Genomic DNA, 24,843 nt, shown 5'->3' with positions numbered 1-24,843 from the left:
GATGAAAAGTTACTTTTAAACTTCCCCACGGGAAATATCAAGATATTCATACTTTCTATTTTACTAATCAGTGTGAGCCTGCCTGTGGAAGAGACTAATGCATTCATAACTGAAGTTATTTGAAAGTTCCGTTTTTATCTCATTATTTGTAGGCAATTAAAAATTCCCTATAGAATTAGTTGTTTACAAAAAGAAACTTGAAAACCATCTAAAGGTACAGTGACATACTGTACACACACACACACACACACACACACACACACACACACACACGCACGATAGACCTAAAAATGATACAGCGATTGTAAATACATGTTTTTCCTCTTATTCTCAGGGTAGAGCTACTGGTAATGAAACTATGAATGTCAATAGCTACTTCTACTCTCCTAGAAGTAAAACGTACCTCAATTAAGTATCTTTTGACATGCTATTTAAGGCCATTCGCGTGTACTTCTACACTTTACAAAGATACATTGATTAAATTCTTACATAAAAGGTATATTGGGACACATGGATGGCTCAGTTGGTTGAGTATCTGAGTTCGGATCACAATTTGTGAGTTCAAGTCCCACATCAGGCTCTGTGCTGACAGCTCAGAGCCTGAAGCCTGTTTCTGATTCTGTGTCTCCCTCTCTACCTGCTCCTCCCCTGCTCACTATCTTTTTTCTCCTTCAAAAATAAACATTAAAAAATCTTTTAAAGGCATATTATTTTGTATGATATTTGAGTCAATTTCTTCACCTTGAAATCCATATGCTGATTTATCCTCATCTCTGTATGAAAGTTAGATTTGACAGAAAAATTAAACACCATTAAATAGTGCCCTCATATTCCAGGAAGAGCTTGAATAAGCTAATTTGAGGTCATGTTAAATTATAAATGCATGTAGTATTTCAGGATTAGTGAGAAGAAAGCCATAATGAGGAGAAAGCTACTTTTCAGCCAATGATGCAACATCAGGGGAGGATACTGTCAGCTAATTACTAGGGAAATTTGTAGGGCAATATATTAAAATCGCAGTAGAATACACAGTGAAAGCACAGAGAAGCACACTATCATAATAAATGTGTACAGTCTTACTCATTCTATAAAATACAGTGATCCAGAAAAGTATCTTCTTTGCTCTTTCCCTTCAGGGATTTGTCTTCACTTATTTTCCCCTGGTGATTCTCCCACTGATTCTCTCTCCCACTAGATGTCAGGCAAGAGGAAGGAGTAGTAGTGACTCTGAAACCAAGACCTAGTTAATTTCTAAAGTGCTAAATTGATGACTAAATGCAGCCAAACTGAATAGTGATCAGGCATATGGAAGATAAAATGCTCTGATCTTTTGAACTAAATATTAGTAACAGCAGCTGCAGGAGGAACCATATTCTCTTATGATAATATCCGTCTTTATCTTTTTCTGGGAATTATTCCCTATTTAGAAAGCTAAGCTTCACTTTTTTCCTAAAACAACATGTGCATCTCCTTTGTAGTACTCAACACAATTTTAAATCAATAATGTTTTCAAGGTTGATTTAATGCACACCTCCCTACCAGCTCCCAAATATAAATCTTGTAAGATAGGGACCAAGTCAGTTTTGTTGATTTCTTCATCCACAGACTCAACATAATACATTGGGAGACAGAACACTTTAAAAAACTATGTTGGGGAGCCTGGCTCAGTCGGGTAAACGTCCGACTTCGGCTCAGGTCATGATTTCACAGTTCGTGGGTTCGAGCCCCACATCAGGCTCTGTGCTGACAGCTCAGAGCCTAGAGCCTGCTTCAGATTCTTTGTCTCCCTCTCTGTCCCTCCCTTGCTCACACTCTCTCTCTCCCTCAAAAATATATAAACATTAAAAATGTTTTGAATTATGTACTGATCACTGATTAATGTATAGAATTACTGAATCACTATATTGTACACCTGAAATTGATATAACACTACGTGTTAACTATACCGGAAAATTAAAGAGTGACTAAAAAAAAGTAGCAACTAAAAAAAAAAAGGAATAAAATTAATTAATTAATGGCATTGTAAAGCTATCCATGTCAAATAGAAATACAGTTTAGATTCATTGTTGGGCTCAATTTATACCTTTCTCTTAACCAGTAAGACTCCTAAGAATGACATATGGAGACTTTACAGTCTTTTTATTAAGACTAGTTATAACATTTTGGCTAAAATAGCCTCAAAAGGACACACATTAATGACAATATTGATACATAATAGAAGATACCCACAAAAAGAAGGTAGGAATTAGAAGAGGTACTCTACATCAGAACATAGACATATGGGCTGAGCACAGGATTCCTATTTACCATGTTCTAGTTCATCAGGTGGCATGCCAATTTCTCTGATGAGAACTTTACAATTGCATGTGAGATGCTAACACTGTCCTTGCAGCTTCTTGCCCAGTACTCCGTTGAAATCTATCTTCCTCATTCTTAATGGCTGTGAAGATTCTCTTACTGATTACTCGGGGAACATCTACATATTACCTTCTCAATAAAGTGTTCTCCTATTTCCTAGGTGTATAATTGCTCAGTTCTCTCTGTTCCCATTTTGTAGCACATTTTGTAACCTCTGCAATTACATTTAGCAAATTTTATTGCAGCTTATCAGTTTATATGCATTTTTCCCCTAACTATTGGATCTCCTCACAAAATGGGGCATCTTTTTTCTATAGTACTTTTCAGAGTTGTGGACATGTTAGACTCTTAGTAAATTTGTCAAATAAAGTAATAAAGTACATTTAGGCTGAGGGAGAGATAAAGGGCTTCATCATTGAGGGTAGGTATTGAAACAGTACAATCAATTATAAAGATTTAGTTCCATTAAATAATATAATTTAAGTATAGGACAAAAATCAGGTTTTAAGAACTGTATCCTTGTTTTACTTCTATGATCTTATAGTTATTTACCTTCATAATATGTCTTATTTTGCTGGTTTCCAAGAATAATGTTCCTTTGCTTTACACCCTTATATTCCATTTTCCTTCGATGCCTTCACCACTCTACATCTAACATTTCTTCTTTAGGACTTTTTATTCTCTTTCAGAGTTCTCAACATTTAGACTATAATATACGTGGTTGTCAATTATCAATCAGCAATGAAGTTAACATTAGTGAACTCTATATTTTCATCATGTTGCATTTCATACACAGAAAAACAGGGCTATAATTCATTACAAAATATGAAGTTTAATGTGGATTATTTCTGCTTACAATAATCTAGCATTTCCTACACTGAGAAAATTCTATTATGGTATCAAGTAAATGAAAGTAGAATTAAGAATTGAAGGAAAACTTCTGACAGAAGAAAGTAATAATTTTGTATGGTTTTTCTCAGTGCACTGATTAAATAAGCAACTATGACTTTCAGTAGAATGAGCATATGTTACCGAGTCAGGCTATCTATTATCCTCTGTGAAATGTATTTCAACATCTTGCCTTCACAGTTCAACTACAACCACATATTGAAGTCGATGCTAGTCTTTCCCATTAAAATAAAAAACAAAACAAAACACACACACACACACACACACACACACACACACACACACACAAAGCAATGACAAAGTATCTTTTTGTCACATACCTATTTTGCTACTAGCCTATTTCTTTCTTCCAAAGTTCTATACTCACAATTTCTCTCTCACAACTCTTAACGATGTATCATAATAAACTACTGAACCTAAATTTCATCCCTAAAGTCCCTTTCACATTGATAAATTCAATGGGCATATCAGTTTTCATGTTTATATTATCTCAACATTGTTCTCCTGCACTAGAACTTTCTTCTCATTCTCTTTTGATGGCTTTTCATTGTGTGTGTGTATCTGTGTGTGTACATATAAGTTTTTAGGAATTATCTGTACTGTTTTCAACTCTATACAACAAGCATAACTTTTAGCTTGTAAAAACTGCTCAATAAATGCTTATTGAGTGAACAAATAAAATTTTAAAATAATAAGTTAATGAATTGGAGTTACAAAGTTGCCTAGTGGAATAATCTTAATGGAAGTTAAACTTTATGTTTTTAGATGTAGTAAAGGGAGAGATGTCTTCTATAATGAAAAACTGTTACAAAAACTTATATTTGACTATTAAAGTAATACTTAAAATGTACAATTATTTCAATTTGTAGACCTCAAGGTACTTACAGAACATGAAGGTAGAAGTTCAAAAATGTTTGTAAATTAATAAGAAACCACAGCTTAGGAAATAATGAGAGGTAGTTTATACATCCATTGTCTTAGATTTGGCAGCCATACTCCACTGTATAGTGGGGTAGGGGGTTGTGTGTGTATACATGTATGTTTCTGGTAAGTTTCAGTTATTCAGATTATATATTATTTAAGGTAAAAATGTTTACACATGGTCTTGCTTGGATGCAGTTTTCACCTATCTACATCAGATTCTCAATGGTCTTTAAATGGCTAAAGAAAGTAAATCCTATTAATTGTTAGCACCGTGCTCTATCCTAATGAGTTTACCGACCCCAAACATTCTGTTTATATTCTCGCACAGAAAATGGGGAAGCTGAGACATTAGAATCATGTCACATGTTTATGGTATTTTCTCACAATTAGCATGTCCATTGTTGAACTAAAATTAGCAACAGGTATTTCAGAATGAATGAAATTTTAGTCACACCTAAACTATCTTCTATCATTTATTGCCTGTCTTCTATAAAATAATTAAGGCTATAGTCTTATGAATGTGCTTTGTAAGTAAATGATTTTATTTTTCCATGAATACTCTCTAAATGTCTGTATTGATACTATTATTTACTCACAACTCTCTACAAAATAATCAAAATAAAAACAGCAGGTTACATAATGGTAACCTAACATTTTAACAGGTAAAAAATATTTCAACAAAATTGCATTATATAGTTGAGGAGCTGAACACAAGTGTCACGCCTCAAAATGCATTGATGATGTTTATTTAGGAACTGAAGTTTAGAATTATAGCAGATATTCGCAAGACGTAGTCTCTGCGTATGAAGGAAAAATTAGGATAAGTCTTGATATCTGTATAATATAGAGCAAACATTCTGATTTTAAATAGTGATACCAAGATCAAGGGCTCAGTGGGAAATGGGGACTAATGATGGAGTATATGGAATTATTGATGAGCTATATAAAATAAGAAATAGTAAGTAGTTTTATAAAAACATTTAACACTTAACAAACATTAATAAGAATAATTTATATCAAGAATTCTTCTAGGAATCAGGATGTGAGAGATGAATAAAGTAAAGTCCTTTCTGATATGGGACTTACATTACAATGTGGGAGTTAGAAAACAGTGTATATAGGAAATAGAATATTATATCTCATTTTATTACAGACCTGAATGAATGAAGTGAGACGAGAAACAAGTAACAATACTGGGAGAATGTTAATTTCATGCAGCTGCATATGTAATAGCCAAAAACATGGAATTTGGAAACAACCCAAATGTCCTTTAACAGTGAATGGATAAACAAACAAAGAACTACTACTCAGGAACAAAAAGAAACAAACCACTGATAGATACATAAACGTTAAATGGATTTCAAGGGCATCTTGCTGAGTGAAGAAAAATTCAATCCCAGAGAGTTACATAGTGAATGATTAGATTTAGGTAACATTCTGAAAGACAGAAAATTACAATGGCCGTCATAGATAAGCAGGTACCAGGGTTTAGGATTGGTGGAAAGGTTTGACAAGGGCTTAGCAGGGGGGATTTCTTTGTGGTGATGGAACAGTTCTGTATCCTGACTGAGGTGACAGTTATTGAAACATATTTTACTCATGTGATAAAACATCACACTTATTCCCTGGCCAAATCCTTCCCACTCCCCAAGACAGTAGATGTAAAATCTGCCAAAATCCAAGTTAAGTTATGCAGCCCAGTTAATAAGTACACTAACAGGGACACCTGGGTGGCTCAGTCGGTTAAGTGTCTGACCCTTGATTTTGGCTCAGGTCATGATCTCACAGTTTGTGGGATCGAGCCCCACATCGGGCTCCGCACTGACAGTACAGGAGCTGCTTGGGATTCTCTTCTCTCCCTCTCTTTCTGCCCCTCCCTGCTTGCTCTTGCGCTCTCTCTCTCCCTCTTTCAAAATAAATAAATAAACATTTAAAAAAACAGTACACTAACATCAATTCTCTGAGTGCTGACAATGTCTTATGGTTATATAATATATTTTCCTTGGGTACACATGAACTCTTTGTTCTACTTTTGCAACTGTTTCTGTAAAACAAACTATTTCACAATTAAAATACTGGGAAAAAATCAACTGTTAGATTTCTAGATGTGAACAAATATGGCAAACTAGAGGAAACCGTTAAATATGTACTTCCCACCAAGAGGATTATGTGCATCTTTGTAAAATAAATGAAAGTAAACAGCAAATAATCAAATATAATTAAAGTGAGATAATCGAGGGAAACATACAGAAAAAAAGGCTAGAGGTAGCCAGAGTTCCATGACTATTCAAATTTTATTTTAATTTTTATGGGAAAACTTTAGGGTGTTTGAAACAGAAAAGTAAACTGAATTAATTTATACTTTACAAAACAGCCAGGAAGATCTTCCTCTGAGACTGGCATTATTCACCATTGCACCAGTGACTTTAGCCAGTGCAATAGGTGAATAAGAAGAAAAAAAAAAAAAAAAGGTATAAGAAATTTTAAAAGTATGGGCGCCCGGGTGGCTCAAGAGGTTAAGTGTCCAACTCCTGATTTCAGCTCAGGTCATAATCTCACAGTTCATGAAACTGTGCTGACAACACGGAGCCTGCTCTGGATTCTCTCTTTCCTTCTCTCTCTCTTTCTGCCCCTACCTTGTTCATGGGCTCGGTCTCTCTCTCTCTCTCTCTCTCTCTCTCTCTCTCTCTCAAAAATAAACTTATAAAAAAGAAATTTAAAAAGGAATTGTTATGGGTGATGGTATGATCTAGTCTATGAAAACCACAGAGACCTCAAGTAAGTGTCATCCAATTTAAGTGGATCCAAAAGTTTACTGTTTGCAAGGCCAGTGATACAATCAATGCATTTCTATATTTCAGTGATACAAAACATGATTTTTAGAAATGATATAACACAAATAAATGAAAAATATCAAATGCTCAGTAAAAATTCTAACAGATATGCCAGGCTCTGTACAGAAATTTATTAGACATTACTACAAGACATTAATGAAGACCTAAATCAATTTATAGTTGCTTAAAGTATTATAAGTCTTATCATTGTAAACATTTAAGTTTTTCTCAAATTTGTCTACTGATTCAATTTAATTCCAATCATAACCCCATCAAAAAAAATTAACAGGGGCGCCTGGGTGGCGCAGTCGGTTAAGCGTCCGACTTCAGCCAGGTCACGATCTCGCGGTCCGTGAGTTCGAGCCCCGCGTCAGGCTCTGGGCTGATGGCTCGGAGCCTGGAGCCTGTTTCCGATTCTGTGTCTCCCTCTCTCTCTGCCCCTCCCCCGTTCATGCTCTGTCTCTCTCTGTCCCAAAAATAAATAAAAAAAAAAACGTTGAAAAAAAAAAAATTAAAAAAAAAAAATTAACAGATTTTGAATATCTGGTTCTAAAATTTATATGGACTGTATTCCTCCATGAAGAGCTGAAATATTCTCCAAAAAGAAAAAAAATAGAGGATTTACTCTATTAAGATGTTATTAAAGCTGTAACAATAAAATAATGTGGTTTTGTCACAAGGATACACTTACAGCCCAAGACATGCTAGAGAGACTAACAGTAGGCTAATCTTTATAAAAATGTCATTTCAGAACTGCATAAGCAAGCCAGTCTTTACAAAAATGCTATTAAATGGGAACACCCATATAAAAATGCAAATAAAAACTTGATTCCTACCTTAGCCGGTCACAGTAATCAGATATAGGTAGAATTTATATCTAAAAAAGAATGTTAAAAAATGATTATATGAGAATATATATGAGACTATTTTTCACTATTTCATGAAATATATTTCATTATTAACCCAAACTTTTGACATATGAGTCTGCCATTTCTGCCCCTAAAATGAGGAAGTAGATTAACCTCTTGTCCCCTCTGGACTTTGGTTTTGCCAATCTTTTTATTTATGTATGTATGTATGTATGTATGTATGTATGTATGTAACTAAAATAAACCAGAAATGACAAGGTGCCATTTGGAAGCTCAGGATTTAGGAAGCTTTCAGGGTTTCATCATCCACTTTGGTCTTGACAAGGAGAACATGCACCAGCGAGCCCTCCAGTCCTAGGAGGAAGACAAGAGGCACTTGGAGGGCCATTCCAACTGAGCTGAAGCCCGAAGCAGAGTCAGTACAGCAGCAGCACATGTTGTTCAGTGAGAAGCAGAGTCACCCTACCAATACCAACCTTCCTGCATACTTGTCATGAAAAATTAAATATTGTTGTTTGAGGCCACTGAATACTGGGATGCTTTGATACGGAGCATTACTTTCAGAATGGGTAAACTATGAATTTGGGGGGAAAATATTTTTAAATAGAAAGCAACACTCCACATAAAGAAAAATATTAATAATTGAGCTACATTAAAATTAACAACTTTTGTGATCAAAAATCATCATGAGAGTGGGGTGCCTGGGTGCTGGCTCAGTCAGTGAAGTGTCTGACTTTGGCTTAGGTCATGATCTCACAGTTTGTGAGTTCGAGCCCCACATCGGGGAGTCTGCTTCGGATTCTGTGTCTCCCTCTCTGTCTGCCCCTCCCCTACTCACATTGTGTCTATCTCTCAAAAATAAACATTAAGAAAAATTAAAAACCATCATGAGAGTAAAACTGAAAGAGGATCTTCTTTTTTCCAGAAAACATGATAAACTTTTACAAATCAATAGGAAAAAAAGACATTAAAATAGAATAGCAGGCAAGAGATTTTTAGATGCTTCATTAAACAGTATATCCAAATGACCAATAAACATTTGACAAGATGCTTCATCTTATTATCAGCTGCAGTGATATAAATTAAAAACAAATTAATGGAAATTCATGATTCATTAATGAAAATTAAGAAAAATATGAGATACTATTACACACCACACAATTAACAAACTATAAAGGCCTGAAAAGAACAGGTGTTGGATGTGAGGCAACTGGAACTCTCATATGTTGCTTGTGGTATCATAGATCAGTAGGGCAACCTGGAAAAATCATTTGGCATTTTCTAGTAAATTTATTAATATAGGCACTCAAGACTGATAATTGTACTCATAGGTATACATGAGTGTTCATGAATACTGAAATACCACAAAAATGTCCATCAGAGAAGCATGGTTTTATAATGGCAGATAGACGGAAACAGACCAAATGTTCACCAACAGTGTAGTGACAGAAAATAAAAGAAATATACTCAGCAAGGATGGCTATTATGAGATAATGTTGGAAAAAGAAGCCACACAAAGCACACATATTTTATCATTCATTTTACATTAAACAAGACAAAAGTACCACAGTGTTAGATGGCAAGACAGCAGTTCTCACCATGGAATAGGGAAGGTGTAGTTATTGGGATGAAAGCTAGGGTAGCTTCTACAACATGGGTAACATTCTATTTCTTGACCTCCACCGTTGTCATGGGTGTCCTCAAACTGTGAAGTTCTTTCAGTTGCTCATTTAAAAACCATATTTTTATGCATTTTTTTAAAGTTTATTTATTTTGAGAGAGAGAAAAAAAGAGAGTGAGAGGGGGAGGGGCAGAGAGAGAGGAAGAGACAGAATCCCAACCAGGCTCCTTGCTGTCAGCACAGAGCCTGACGTAGGGCTCAAAGCCATGAACCATGAAATCATGACCTGAGCCAAAACCAAGAGTCGGACGCTCAACTGACTGAGCCACCCAGGTGCCCCAAAACCATATGTTTTTGAGATTATTATGCTTTGGTGAAAATTTACTTATAATGTTCTATACAGAAGAGACTATAGTCAGTCTTAGGTGGAGTCAGAAATGCCAGTCAAGTGGCTGGTTGGGATTAGGTTGTAAGTAGCAACAAGGTGCAGTAGGACGGTATGGATGCAATTAACCCAAGGTTGGCTTATGATTATGATAAACATGAACCTAATGTTATATTTATCAAAATTAATGATTTTGTCACAGCCCATGACAACTCCACCAAAATGCTCTTTTGATTCATATATTTGGGCCTATCTTTGGTTTGAGACTTAATAGAAAATGTTTCTTCCAAGCAGTGTAAATACAGAGACTGCTACACAACAAAAGTTATTTTGATTTTAGAACATCATCACTTTTTGGGGGCACTTGGGTAGCTCTGTCAGTTAAGCAGCCGACTTCAGCTCAGGTCATGATCTCACAGTTCGTGGGTTCAAGCCCCACATCAGGCTCTGTGCTGACAGCTTGGAGCCTGGAGCCTGCTTCTGATTCTGTGTCTCCCTCTCTCTCTGCCCCTCCCCTGCTCACACTCTGTCTCTCTCTCTCAAAAATAAATGTAAAAAAAAAAAATTAGAATATCATCACTTTTAGCCATTAATTAATGGAACTGATTAGCAGGCTTTTTGACTACTCCACATTTTTTGGACAATCTGGCACACCATAAATCCATAAAAAACATTTATTTATAATAAATTATATTGACAGATTATGTACTGTTAAAACTTTTTATAAAGAAAGACCTTCCATTAACATTCCACTAGTAAATACACTCAGAATGTTTATCAGGAATTCTGATACATTACGACTTTCTCAAGATTTGACTTATATTTTTTCTTCTTCTAAGACATCTGTGATGCAGTAGAAACGAGTATCAATCAATCAATCAAAAATTCACCCATTTGGAACAAAACACTTCAAGCAACCTATGATTTACAAGAAATATTAAACCAGGGGTGCCTGGGTAGCTCATTTGGTTAAATGTCAGACTCTCGATCTCGGCTCAGGTCATGATCTCACTGTCATGAGATCAAGCCCCTCATGTGGAACAATGCTGGCATAGAGCCCGCTTAACATTCACTCTCCCCACCCCACCCCCACTTCCCTGCTTGCAGTCTCTCATTCACACAAAAAAGAAAAGAAATATTAAAACAAAAATAAATGAAGGATAATGAAGAAACAACATATGAAATATGAGATGCAGTTACACTTTGCTCAGAGGATACTTCATAGCCTTTAGTGCATATATTTATATCAAAACACAGTAGAAATTCATTGAGTGAATATACCATCTCAAGATGCCAGAAAAAAATAATAAAATTTAAAAATTCAGAATGGAGGAAATAATATAAAATAACAAAACTTAATAATTAAAACAAATATAATAGTTCTTTGAAAATATTATAAACTTTGGTTAATTCTTCCACAAAAATGATGAAGAAAAGTAAAAAATACAAAGCACCAGTATCAGCAATGTAAAGGGAACTTCTTTATGCATATAGTAAAAGACTAATTAAATGAGTTTGAGTCAATAAGGTCAATTCTTAGTAAATGGAAAATTATTTTTAAATAAAATTATAAAAACCGTTACACAGAGCTATAGAAATCTAAGAGGCTGTAAATATCTTGAGAACCAATCAATTTGGTCATAATTGTGTTGCATTTGAAGTATACATTTATATGGAAGAAAGATAATTAGAAACACATCTTGTAAAAAGAGAGCAAAGCAGTAAACTTCTTGTACCAGAAATTTTATGAGACGATTTTTTCAATCTGGTTGAAATTATGAGTAAGGTATCTTTTAAAATGGAAGTGAAAGAGATTTTGTAGATATGGTGGCATTTTCTAGAAGAAAAAAATAAAAACCTGTCCTTTCTCATGGCTTAATATAACTCGTTTCTATATTAAGAAATGCAAAAGTTTTTAAGTGACACACATTCATTTTTAAAACGTTTTATGAACATCTACAAGCTGCTCATCCTCCAATTACTATTTTTTGCACTTTATAGAGAAAGTGCTATATTCTGAAATACTTAGGCCCTGTGTGAAACTTTGTTTTGTGTTTTCCAACGAAAATCAATCCCCAAAATAGTACAAGAAGACTATTATGACTTAAATAACACCAATTTTGAGAAATGCAGCTTTTTCACTGTGCAAAAAAAGGACACTCTCTTCACCAGAGTCAGTTAAGATACAAAAATAAACAAAATTAAATAATATTTTGAATGAAAATTGTTTTCCAAATATTAATATATCCCTTCAAAACTTTGGATCCAGCCACACAGAGTTGACTAAATTCAACAATTATCATTCCAATTTATTCTAGCCCTTCTCATTTTGAACTAAATACAGGATTTTTTCAGGACTTCTAGAAAAGTCAACACTATCTTAACAAAAGGAATTCACAAGATGTATAATTTATACCATGTAGGAGACATTATTTGAAATGTACCTTATCATTATATTATATGTATTTTATATCACTGCAGAAAAAAACAAAATATTGCAAAACTCATTCTAAAGCTCAATTTCAAAATGGAAAAAGAACATAGTCTAGAGACAAAATATGTTTTCAAAATAATGAAATTACAGGTATGCCATCTATTTCTGTATAATGAGAACAGAAAAGATGCTTTAACTTTATGTTAGTATACTGGAGATAGTTATCATTACTATTATAGACGTTTAGATTATTTTTCAAACACTGCTAAAATAGAGAAAGCTCTAACAAACTACAAAAGTAACTTTGTGTCCCTCAAACATTAAGGTAAGATCAAGTAAAAAAGCAGCAAGCAAAAATTAGCAGTTATATGATAGAATCACGTTCATACATTATCTTAATCCCCCAAGAGGTAACTTTTAATACAACTATTTGATCTTTCCTCACATAATTTTGTTAATGATATTATTTGAAATGTCATTTTAAACTATGGATTTCAGCATGTCTCTATGAAGGCTTCTGTATGGCTATATTTTGATTAATCCCATAGTGTATTTTTTTAATTGCCAAAACAAAAAAAAAAAAATCAGAAAGAAAAGAAAGCATATTAGGTTGTGAAAACAGTAAGTGGAATTTTATATATATATATATATATATATATATATATATATAAAATTATTAGTATGTATATATTACACACACACATTGTGTGTGCGTGTGTGTGTGCGTGCGTGCATGAGTGCACACACGTGCACAGTTATAGCTAATGAACTAAACAGAATCACACTGGTTTGGTTACCAAAATGAATTCGCAGGTGTTCATGCACTTTCTGATCCCTCAATTAATTTTGGTTGATTTTTCTACTTAATTATCTCCTTCAAGGCTTTGGAAGCTACTTGACTCTTGTACTTTATCGCAATGTATTTTCTTCTCCCCATGAGCTCTCAGCAAACATCCAATATTGATAGGAGAGGTGTGTGAAACGTGTATGAACCAGTGAAAGCTGAGGCTGTGGAACTAGTCAGAATGGAGGTCCCTCATCCTAGCCTAGATAACCCCCTGGGACCACCTGTTATTAATCGTGTTTGTTCCTCTTCCATTAAACATAGCTCCTGATATTTTTAAAGCATTTGCTGAATATATGTCTATACATGAAGGAGAAAGTGGATGAACAAATAGACAAATGTGTATGTTCACTAATAGAATTAGACTTTGACAACTTATGTTTTTGGTTGTTTTTGTTATTACTGATGCTGACGCTGTTTTTATAATAACTGCATCTATTCATCGACCCTATGTTAATGTTTAATGGTTTATTTATTATTTTTCAGTAACTGAGAGAATGCAGGTGATGGCTTACAATAATAGAAATAATGATGATGATGATAAGAACGTATTACCTTTCTATTAAATGAACTTCTTACTACAGAAATTACAACAAACACAAAGAGAAGACTGACATGCAGTATAGCCTGAGAAACGTCATGGTATTCCAAACATTTGGTAATACCAAACATCCATGGTAATATCCAAGATTAGTTATATATTCCTCTCCCCCCCCGCCCTTCCTGATATCAATAATTGTTAGAAAAGTCTGCCTAAGGGCACCTGGGTGGCTCAGTCAGTTAAGTGCCCGACTCTTTGATTTCAGCTCAGGTCATGATCTCACAGTTCATGGGTACAAGCCCTGTGTCAGGGTCTATACTGATTGTGCACAGCCTGCTTGTAATTCTTTCTCTGTCCCTCTCTCTCTGTCCCTCCCCAGCTTGAGCATGCATGCTCTTTTTTACAAAATAAATAAATATTTTAAAAAGAAAGAAGGGCCCCTGGGTGGCTCAGTCCATTAAGCGTCCGACTCTTGGTTTCGGCTCAGGTCATGATCTCACGGTTTCTGCTGCCAGCGCAGGGCCTCCTTGGGATTTTCTTTCTTTCTCTCTCTCTCTCTCTCTCTCTCTCTCTCTCTCTCTCTGCCCCTCCCCCGCTCGTGCTGTCTCTGTCTCTCTCAAATAAATGAGTAAAAACTTTAAAACAAAAGTCTGCCTAAATGAAGTGATTAACCGGCTTATTCTTAAAAACAAGGACTATTTGGGGCACCTGGGTGGCTCAGTCAGTTGAGCATCCACTTCGGCTCAGGTCATGATCTCGCAGTCCGTGAGTTCGAGCCCCGCGTCGGGCTCTGTGCTGACAGCTCAGAGACTGGAGCCTGTTTCGGATTCTGCGTCTCCCTCTCTCTCTGACCCTCCCCCGTTCATGCTCTGCCTCTCTCTGTCTCAAAAATAAATAAATGTTAAAAAAAAAAAACAAGAAATATTTAATTCTTTGGTATTTGGAAGATGAATAGTGAGTAGGAAATGAACTGAAAAAGGACACCAGATTCAGTTGTGGAAGGTTTTATGTCAAATTAATTAGCTTAGACTGTACCTCATAGCTAGTAATTTATTTAATTTTAATTTTATTATTTAATTTTATTTTTATTTTTATTTATTTTATTATTTTATTATTTTATTTTATTATATAATTTCATTTCATTTTTGCATCCAGTCCACACCAATGTCTGGCTTGAACTCACAACACTAAGATCAAGAGTCAAATGCTCTACTGGCTGAGCCAGTCAGGTATCCCTGGTGATTGATTTTAAACAGAGCTGTGGCAGTGGAGATGAATATTTTGATTGACAAATTACTTAACATTGAAAAAATTAAAGAAAGTATTAACTTTTATTGATCAACATTCCAAAGTAATTTTAAAAAGTCCATAATACATAAATATGAAAGTGAAGCTATATTTACCTTTAAGTTTACCTTTGCATTGTTACCTGTTATACTTACATGTCTTTAAATAAAGGTAATTCTTCCCTTCCTTTCTTTCCAGTTTATTAAGACATAATTGACATATAACACTGTGTAAGTTTAATGTGCACAGTACAATGACTTGACATGGGTACATATTGCAAAATAATTATAATAAGTTTAGTTAACATCAATTACCTCATATAGTTGCAATTTTTTTTTCCTTGGGATAGAAAGTTTTAGGATCTACTCTTACCAACTTTCAAATATAACAACACACAGCACTGTTAATCTATAATCATCACGTTGTATACTGCATCCCAGTATTACAGACCCTATAACTGGAAGTTTGACAACTTTTTGACAACTTTCACCCAATTGTCTCACCACCACCACCCCTCCTCTGGCAACAACAAATCTGTTATTTTTTTTCCATGAGTTTGTTTTCATTTTAGATTCCACATGTAAGTGAAATCATACAATATTTGTCTCACTTACATAATGCCCTCAAGATCCACCTATGTTTTCCCTAAGGGCAAGATTTTCCTCTTTTTTATGGCTTAATAGCATTCCTATACATTTCTATAGGTGTTGTGATGATAGATACATAGATACATGGATAGATAATGATAGATAGATGATAGATACATAGATAGATATGACATATAGATATGACAAATAGATAGATGACAGATAAACAGTACATTGCCTTTACCCATTATTCTGTTGATACACACTTAGATTGTTTCCATGTCTGGACTATTGTAAATAATGCTGCAGTGAACATGGGTGTGCAGAAATCTCTTCAACATAGTGATTTCATTCTACTTGGATAAATAACAAAAAGTGAACTTGCTGAATCATACAGTATTTCTAATTTTAATTTTTTGAGAAATCCCCATAGTTTTCTGTAGTGGCAGCACTAATTTACATTGCCACCAAGAGTGCCCAAGGCTTCCTTTTTCTTCACATCCTCACCAGCACATGTTATCTCCTTTTAGATGGTAGCCATTCTAAGAGGTGTTCTGTGATATCTTATGGTGGTTTTGATTTGCAATTTCCTAATTATTAGTGATGTTGAGGACATTTTCTTGTACCTGTTGGCCAGTTAAATATCTTCTTTAGAAAAATGTCTATTAAGGTCCTTTGCCCATTTTTTAAATTGTATTATTTGGTTTTGGTTTTTGCTATAGAGTTGTAGGAGTTCTTTATATGTTTTGGATATTAACCCTTTATTAGATAGAGGATTTATAAATATTTTCTCACATTCTATAGATGTCTTTCACTTTGTTGATTATTTGTTTGCTGTACAGGCAATTTTTAATTTTTTAATCCTTGACTTTTGATTTTGTTACTTGTGCCTTAGGTTTTATATCCAAAAAATCATTGCCAAGACCCATGTCAAGACAATTTTGCCCTATATTTTCTTCTGTGAGTTTCATGGTTTCAGGCATTACAGGAATGCCTTTAATCCATTTTTAGTTAATTTTTATGAGAGGTGTAAGATAGGGGTCTAATTGCATTCTTTTTTTTTTTTTTTTTTTTTTGAGAAAGAAAGAAAGAGAGAGTGTGAGCACGGGAAGTGGGCACAGGGAGAGACAGAATCTTAAGCAGGCTCTATGTTCAGCATGTAGTCTGATGCAGGGCTCAATTCCACGACCCTGGATCATGCCCTGAGTTGAAATCAAGAGTCGGATGCTTAACTGACTGAGCCACCCACATGCCCTAGTTTCATTCTTTTACATGTGAATATCCAATTTCCCTAGTACCATTTATTGAAGAGACTGTCTTTTGTTTAATGACTATTCTTGGCTCCCTTTTCAAATATTAGTTGGCCATATATCTATGGGTTTATTGGATATATTTTCTAAAATTGTACATGGTAAAAAACTAGATAAAAGAAAATTCAGATAATAGAAATGGAGACATATGTATGGCTTATGGCTGATGATAATAACATTTCTTGTGTGAGTTAGAAAATTGCTGCTTTTTTTGGATATGATGTGTCAAACCTAATTTTATGTCCTTGAACAATGGACAATATGCAATATGTTATCAAAAATGGTATGTCTTTTAATTCCCATAAGAGATACTCACCTTTTTTTCACAGAGATCTGTATTTGCTGAATAAATGAAAACTGTCATTAATAATTCTACTGATAGTCTAAATCCTCTGAATTGAAGAAGGAATTGACCTTAATCACTGTCTGTTTTTAGGAGGTTAGGAACATCACTTACTGATACCACAAGGGGAGTTCACTGTTGAGAATTATTTCAGAAAGACCTGTGACAAAACTCCGCTTCAGAAACTGCATTTGATTATGTGCTGAAATTGCATTTTTCCGTAAATTCACAAAGACCTTATCTTATACTTTTATAATCTATTCTTAAATATACTGTCCCTATTTAAAACACTTAAATTATTTTAAAAATTAGATTATAGTATCAACATTTACTTTTCCAAAGATGCTGAGAAGAGCACATTATGAGTAATTTACTCTATCAATGTTTTATCTAAAATCAAGGAATTAAGGTAATAAAAGCAGGAACTCATAAATCTCCCCAAGTAATCAAAGCATTTTCACATTATGATCAATTTTACAGATTTTGTCTGAATTCCTAAAGAAAGTAATGTCTTTCTTTTTCTTATCTTTACAAAATCCTCAAACTATACAGATACATCTACCCAAGACATTTTCAATTTGTTTTGGATTATGTTTTACTGCCTTAAGGACCGAAATCTATATAAGCCATGATGATTTAGAACTGGAAAAGAAGAAAGATTAAGATGCAGAATGGTAGCATTCGTAATTTAAGTTTTTAAAAAATCTATTTATGATAGCATATAAATTCAAGAAATTCTAATCTCAAGGTAATGGCTCCATAACAAATTTGTTAAATATCAGTTTTGGATTAATTGAGTAGAAAATAAAATTGAATAAAATATTTTCTCCGATCTTCTAGGAGACATGAATTAATATTAACATAAATTTAGCAGCTAAATTAGGAGTACCCACAGAAAAGCCTTGTGGTATGTATTACAAAGTTGTGTTTTTATGAAGCCTGAGACTTTCTATAGGTCCTTGTCTTATTAGAAAAAAGAAAATAAATTATATATGAGTAATGAAAATATTACAATATAATTTGTACACCTATATCATCATAATGAAATACTTGAAAATGTAATTCTTTCTTTAAAGTGCATATCTGAAGGACATTACCATAATAACTTATGTATGCTTACCTGGGTTTTGATATGCATTTAGGAAAAGTATTAGCTACTGGATAAATTATCACTACTATGAATAGATGATGATTTCTATATGTTTTCAAGCAGAAAAATATTAAATTTAAATTTATTGCATTTTTAGCTCCTAAAAATAATGTTTCTGTGGCTAGTGATTTCAGTTACAATAGAAGTGAACTGATGTTTCTGCCCACTTCCTCAAGCTAAAATACACTGTGGAAAAAAAGAATGAAGGAAAAACAGAAAATAAAGGTAATTTCCCATAAAGCAAGAAAACCCATAATTCTAACAAGAAATTATATATGAATAACTGTTAAAAGATGTGAAATAACAAACCAGGAACAGGGAGGGAAGTATGCATGTGAGGAAGTATGTGGAAATCATGGGCATAAACAAAAATAGAAAAAGTCAGATGCAAACTAAGACCCACAAAAATTATACTAGGAAACAGCTCTATGATGATTACAGACATTAATGATTTATATTGAATAATACATAAATACTGTATATATAATAACTGTTATAATTTACAACAGATACAAATTACAAACAATGGGATGATGCCCTCGAAGTTGGTGGAGTAGGGAGCTCTAAGAATTGGTTCCCGCACTGAAATAACTGGTGCACTAGCTAGAACTGTTAGAATAAACTATTTCAGAACTTTTTTGTCTAGTCGAATGCTTGTGGTGTCCAGGGGAGTGCTTACTGAAGAAAGAAACTGATATTATTTTGAATTTTGGTATTTCAGCAAGCAGCTCCTCGTCCCTGATTCCCAGCCTATTGCAGACAGTCTTGGGATGGTAGTTTGCATTTCTGATGCGGTTTGCTGATGCCACAGTGAATATAAAGATCTTGTCCTCCAAAAATTTGAGTTGTGTGTTTTGACCAGCCTGAATGTTTGCTGGCACACAGGGTGGACATCATTTCAACCACACTGGGTTAAAGTGACTTCTTGGGAGGCATCTATCAAAATAATGTAAAAAAGCAGAACAATTTTTTGTTTAGCTTTTCTTATTGAATCCAGACACTTAAGAATATTGCTCTGAGGTCACTGACTGCCAAGTGAATGAAACAGAGATGTGAGTAACCACACACAAGGAATACAGGTCGGAAATCAGGTAGAAATTGATATTGCAGCCTTGAGTCTCAATTCCAGAATGCAGAGATAAGCCAAACATCCACGGTCAACTGAATTTTTCCAAGGGTACCAAGACCATTCATTGGGAAAGAAGAGGCTCTTAAATAAATAGTGCCAAAACTTCATAAGGACATGCAAAATAATGAAATTGGATCCCTACCTAAATGCATATGCAAAGATGAACTCAAAACTGATTAACAGCCTAAATCTAAGTTATACACCTATAAAAATCTTAAAGAATACAGAGGTAAATCTTCATGACATCTGATTTGAAAGTGGATTCTTAGAAGTGACACCAAAACTTAAAAAAAAAGAAAAGAAAACATAGATAAGTTGGACTATATAAAAACATCAAAGATTTCTGCATCAAAGAATATTAACAAGAAACGGAAAAGACAACCTAGAGAATGGGAAAATACTTACCAATTATTTATCTGGTAAAAGTTTAATAACATAAGGAAGATAAAAGTGCTACAACTTATTAACAAAAAGACAACCCAAATTAAAAACGTACAAAAGACTTGAATAGACATTTCTCAAAAAAGAAATACAAAAAGCCAACAAGTACTTGAAAAAAGATGTTCAACATCATTGGTCATTAAGAAAATGCAAACTAAAACCATAATGAGATGCCACTTCACACTCACTGGAATGGCTAAAGTAAAAATAAAGAAAAACAGCAAATGGTGGTATGTCTCCTCCCTTAATCCTCCCATTTGATTAATTAGACCGATCATTATCAATCCTCAGTCTGTTTCTATCCAGTTACCACTCAAACCAGATTTTCAGGCTTCAGTGACCATGAACTCCACAATCACCTGGTTGAAAAACGACCTACTGGGATGCCTGGGTGGCTCAGTCAGTTGAGCGTACACTTCGGCTCAGGTCATGATCTCGTGGTCTGTGAGTTCAAGCCCCGTGTCCGGCTCTGTGCTGACAGCTCGGAGCCTGGAGCCTGCTTCAGAGTCGGTGTTTCCCTCTCACCCTGCCCCTTCCCTGATCATGCTCTGTCTTCCTCTCTGTCAAAAATAAATAAAACATTAAAAAAAAATTTTTTTTTAAATAAAAGTGACCTACCAAATCTTGGGCGTTGTGGCGCATGGATCTGTGACCTCTGTATCTGCTCCAGGCAACCTGTACTCTGTATATAATCCAGCCACCTGGCCAATAAGAGCTGTTAGTCCTCACTAACCTGTCCTCTCAAGAGTATTGATGACTCACTGACAACGTGTACCCATCTTCTTATGGGCTTTTCTGAAGAAATATTCCATCGTTATGGGGAGGTGGGGGCATTCAATTCCTTCAGCCACACAATGGCATTGAAATCCACTCCATATGAGCAGTCACTGTGTGTTGCCTATGAATGCCATCAACAAGTATCACATCAAAGAATCAGGCTGTTACTCATCAGCAGAAGAGTTGGCGGGTACATGGACACCATCCTTTCCACATCCTGTGAAGAAATATGCTTCAACTTATACACAAGAGTGTGTACTATGGTTCTGAAGTCCACAGAGAACCATCTGTCTGTGGCTCCTTCATTTCATAAAACATACTTGAGTAGTAGAGTTGGGCTGTGGGAGATATTTGTTTGGGGTTAAGGCAATAAGCAGTCTGAGCTTAGGAAATGCATGTTTAGGAAGTTCTTAGAAATACTCACAAAAAAGAAAATTAAATTTTTGTGCCATGGGAAATTGAATCTAGGGAGGAGTAGTGAAGAACTGATTTTGTTGGGAGGCAAAGAGAAGAATGGCTCAGCAATTATATTTTCCTCCAAAATATTCCACTGTAGTTTGTGAATTTAACATCATAAAAAACAATTATGTATTTTAATTTTTTTTAATTTTTTAAGATTAATTTACTTTTGAGAGAGAGAGAAAGAGAGAGAGAGAGACAGCCATGGCGTGAGGATGGGAGGGGCAGAGAGAGAGGGAGACACAGAATCTGAAGCAGGCTTCAGGTTCTGAGCTGTCAGTCCAGAGCCTGATGTGGGGCTTGAACCCCAAAACTGCAATATCACGACCTGAGCAAAAATCAGACACTTAACTGACTGAACCACCCAGGAGCCCCAAAACAATTATGTATTTTAAAAGTCAAAATAAATCAAAATTTTACTTTTTTTAAACATCAAACTTTTTATAGAGTTTGAGTTGCCTTTATAATCTATTAAATATCTACAATCTTTTGATATTTCAGTAAAGAATTATACATAGTAGGATGGTGTATTTAAAACAAGGGAGAGTGAATTAAATTAGCATACTTTTGGGATACAAAGTATAATTGAATGCACTTTCATATTAACAACTTAGCTCTGAGGCCTAATTGTTCACAGGGCCTCCAACTTTCCAGTTTCTTTCAGTGCAGTGCATGGGAAAACAGCATGGAAATGCAATGACTAAATGCTTTTACTTTGAACCACTTAAACAAGTGAAGGGATATTTACTCTAGCTATTTCTGTTACTGTATAAAGGCGATGCTTTTGATAGAACATTGCAATTCATTCATGCTAACTATAAAAAACCATACAATAAAACTAACTTAGAAGCCAGCAGGGAAAGAACTAAATCCTCTTCAAATGTAGTATTATCTGAGTAACTATCCTCCAGAGACAATGTTGAAAACAGACCTAAGTTTAAACTGTGACACCAACACTTCCTCTTCCTTAGAAAACTTTCCTACATCTCTAAATTTTGTCTTTAAACTGGCACTGTGACTCTTACTGTACTGTATTACTCAGAGTTCGCCAGAGAAACAGAACCATCAGGATATGTATACATACAGAGAGAAAAATTTATTTTAAGGAATTGGCTAACACCACTGTTAAAGGCTAACAAGTCCAAAATCAACCAGGTGGGCTGGCAGGCTGGAGATGCTGGGAAAGGTTGATGTTGTAGCTTGATTCCAAGGGCAATCTGGAGACAGAATTCTCTCTTCCTTAGGGGATCTCAGTCTGTTTTCTGCTAAGGCTTTCAAGTGACTGGATGAGGCCCACTCACATTATGGAAAGTAATCTGCTTTACTCAAAGTTGGCTTATTTAAATGCTAATCTCATGTAAAAAATGCCTTCACAGCAACAACCAGACTGTATTTGACCAAATGTCTGGATGCCATGGCCCAGTCAAGTCGACACATAACATTAACTATCACATATACCTAAAGTAAAGTAGACTAATGAATACCTGTTCTTCTTCTCTAGACCTTTAGTATGCAGAGCTTAAAGTACGTAAACCTACAGGAGAACCAGCTAGTGTCGATAGTGCCTTCAGATGTATTCGCTAAAAGTCAAGAGAACAATGTAAGGCACCAATGGCAAGCATTTATATTTTAAAGGAAAAGAAACAAGGAAAAAAATTAAGAAGCTACTAGAAAGGGGGTGCCTGGGTAGCTCAGTCGGTTAAGTGTCCAACTTCAGCTCAGGTTATGATCTCATGGTTCGTGGGTTTGAGCCCCGCATCGGGCTCTGTGCTGAACACTTGCTCAGAGCCTGGACCCTGCTTCAGATTCTGTGTCTCCTCTCTCTCTCTCTCTGCCCCTCCTCCACTCGTGCTCTGTCTCACTCTGTCTTTCAAAAATAAATAAATGAAATAAAAATTTTTTTAAGAAATTACTAGAAAGATTTTTTTCAAAATGTAGGAGGAAATATACCTATGATAGCAAATCAAATGGAATCAACAACTTCTGGTCTTGTTACAGAAAGTATGCATTGTCAGCTTTTATCTATCTTCCTTTTCATACTTCTAAGTTATTTACATTTTCATGGCACACAAATAACTTTCAAGCATTTTTGTGGGAGGATACATGAAGGATTGATAACAACTGAATTAAAACTTCAGTGGTTAGGTACTTCTCTACTTTAATAAACCGTATCAGCTTTAAGCAGATGCTACCATCTGTTTTAAAGCCTCTAGGAAAACTTAAACTAGGTTTAAACTATAAACAGAGGATGACTAATTTCTCATTAAAGAGAGGGAGAAGTTGATTTTGTAGGTAAAATCATTTAGAACAATTTGCCAATGTTCCTCTAATTAAAATACTGTCAATCACAATTGGTTATAGAGATTCCACAATGTGAAAATTTTTACTTCATTTTATGCTCACTCAATTGCAACCTTTTGCCTTTAGATCTGAATGTTCTCAAAATCTTTGCTTTCCATACACTTATGTGCTATACAAAAATAGGGAGAAAAAAAGAAAGATAAAGATATGATATCTTTATATCAAATACATTCTAGAAAAGAAATGAAGAAAATACATCCTGGAAAAGAAATAAAAATGACTCAAGAAAATGTAAGAGTGTCTTGGAGAAATAAATAGAGATCAACCCATGCAGACAATAACAGAAAGACAAAGAAATCTAGAAGGGACCAAATAAGTAGAATATCTGATATAGACAATCTCATAGATGTTTCAAAAGTCTATCAAAGAGCCAGGGATATATTAATGAAAAAATATATAGGTATATGTATATGACCACATAGAAAATGTACAAGAAAATGAATGTGATATTACTTCAGTTGGCAACAAACAATGTTTAAACTTAGAACAAATAATAAATATCAATATAACCAAGAGCTGTCATTAAGTTATATTTTGAGGACAGGGGAAAATGAAATGTTCTTGCTTGTATTGAAACATGTAGAAGAGAGTAAAATTCAAATTGACTATTGGTGAGATTCAACAGATAATGTATAAAAGAAAAAATAAGAAACAACTGTGTAAGATAAAGGAGGTAAATAGCAAAAGAGTAAGAGGTAATGATGCTAAAGGACAACTCCATTTCCTGTAAGTCTAGCATCAGAGCCGTGAATGTCCTCCAATAAATTTTATATATTTAATTTTAGTGGGAGAGATACAGCAGTTCCTGTTTGGAATGACAAATGGTGACTGCTCTTTAGTGACACCTTTTATCACCCTCAAATCTATCTAACTTGGCTTTATTCTTCATGTTTATCTTAATGGCTAAGACTATACAAATTCTCTAGAATCTTATCTATATGGTACAGATAGATTGTGGCCCAACAGGTGAGTTACATTTGAAGCTTTTCCAATAATTTGTCTTTTAATTAGCTTTTTGGTAATTAGAGGAACACCCTAACATCATTTCCAGAGGGACTGCAAATCATTCTTTACAGCAGATGTCCAGAGAAGAGTAAAGGCAGCTTCAGACTAGAAAAGTGTAGCCTTCCCTTCTCTATACTATCTGGTAACTTTATCTGGCATCTTGTACTGAAAGTTAATGAACTTTTCATATCGGAAGTTGAGCTCTATATTTTCCTGCAAAAGATATTATAAATTTATATGCATATATACTTATTCATATATAACATGTAAAATAG

General features: G+C 34.6%; 1 long non-coding RNA gene across 2 annotated transcripts in view; it reads right to left on the bottom strand.

The window, feature by feature from the left end:
* The window catches only part of LOC144614691 (uncharacterized), a 296,020-nt gene that overhangs the window by 239,322 nt on the left and 31,855 nt on the right, over positions 1-24,843 (bottom strand). For both annotated transcript variants that reach the window (XR_013552672.1, XR_013552687.1), the window contains exon 2: positions 7,862-7,902. This is a non-coding gene — a long non-coding RNA (uncharacterized LOC144614691). The remainder of the gene's footprint in view (positions 1-7,861; positions 7,903-24,843) is intronic.

Source organism: Panthera onca, chromosome A1 (assembly GCF_046562875.1).
Source record: "Panthera onca isolate mPanOnc1 chromosome A1, mPanOnc1 haplotype 2, whole genome shotgun sequence".
Classification (NCBI taxonomy): Eukaryota; Metazoa; Chordata; class Mammalia; order Carnivora; family Felidae; genus Panthera; species Panthera onca.
This window is presented reverse-complemented; position numbering and strand designations above follow the sequence as displayed.